This window comes from Octopus bimaculoides, chromosome 27 (genome assembly GCF_001194135.2).
Source record: "Octopus bimaculoides isolate UCB-OBI-ISO-001 chromosome 27, ASM119413v2, whole genome shotgun sequence".
NCBI lineage: Eukaryota > Metazoa > Mollusca > Cephalopoda > Octopoda > Octopodidae > Octopus > Octopus bimaculoides.
The window spans coordinates 14140921-14142551 of record NC_069007.1 but is presented as its reverse complement, the minus strand read 5'-3'; positions in this window follow the sequence as shown (position 1 = coordinate 14142551).

The following is a 1631-nucleotide window of genomic DNA, read 5'->3' as shown; positions in this document are numbered from 1 at the left end:
ATATATACATAGACACATATATACATATACATATACATGGATGAACGGGAACATGAAACTCAGAGTAACAATCTTTTGTTATATTTCTGCTGCTTTTAAATAAAGCATATTACTCTACCTCTGGTATTTGAGTACTCTTTTTTCCACCTTGTTGCACATTTCATGTGCTTACTCCGGTATATATATATATATATATAGACACAAGCGTGGCTGTGTGGTAAGAAGTTTGCTTCCCAACCACATGGTTCTAGGTTCAGTCCCATTGCACAACACTTTGGGCAAATGTCTTCGAATATAGATTCACAGCCACAACTGCACCATTATTACTTATTATTTATTATTATTATTATTATTTTAGTTTTTTTTTTTCTGACAAGCATGGACACTACATCTTATGATTCATCAACTCATATTTTGCATCCTCTCTGTTTAACTGTTCCTCTCCCCGCCCTCCTCCCCTTTTCTGCTACAAATTGGTTTGGTGCCATTATGAGACATCATTCTTAACCTTTGTTTCCATAATTTTTTTTCTCTATTTTTAGAAATTTCTATGACGCTGACAACAAAGTGTTTCTTTTGTTTTTTCATGCTTTTGATTTTAAATATGTGTATATATGTGTTTGTCAGTGTATGCATATATGTGTGTATGTATGTGTGTATTTGTATATGTGTGTGTGTTTGTATATATGTGTGTGTATATATATATGTATATATATGTATGTGTGTGTGCCTGTATGTGTGTATGTATGTGTGTGCATGTATGTGTATATATGTGTGTGTGCCTCTATGTGTGTGCATGTATGTGTATATATGTGTGTGTGTATATGTGTGTGTGTATATGTGTGTGTATATATCTGTACGTGTATATGTATGTGTATGTGTATAGGTATGTGTGTGTATATATGTATTTGTGTGTGTATATATGTTTGTGTGTATATATGTGTGGGTGTGTATGTGTGCATATGTATGTATATATGTGTGTTTGTGTGTGTATATATATGTATGTGTGCATGTCTAAATATGTATTTGTGTGTTTGTATATATGTGTGTGTGTGTGTGTATATATATATGTGCATGTCTATATATATATATCTGTATATATGTATTTGTGTATATATATCTATATATATGGGCAAGCGAAAGCGAAATCGTGATGGCACCTGTGCCCAGCGTCGCCTTCCTGGCACTTGTACTGGTGGCATGTGTAAGGACATTCGATTGAGATTGTTGCCAGTGCCACTGGACTGGCTCCTGTGCAGGTGGCATGTAAAACACACCATTTTGAGCGTGGCCGTTGCCAGGACATTCTGACTGACCTTTGTGCTGGTGGCATGTAAAAGCACCCACTACACTCTCGAAATAGTTGGCGCTAGGAAGGACATCCAGCTGTAGAAACTCTGCCAAATCAGATTGGAGCCTGGTGTAGCCTTCTGGTTTCACCAGTCCTCAGTCAAATCGTCCAATCTGTTGGTCCAATCTGTGTGTTTTCTCGTCTACGTTTTGTTTGCAATGTCCTGTACCCAGATATGCACCTATACATACAGGTGGATGTCGGTATGCACATACCTGTACGTATATATGCATATACTCATTTACTATTTGTTTTTATATATATATATATATATATATAT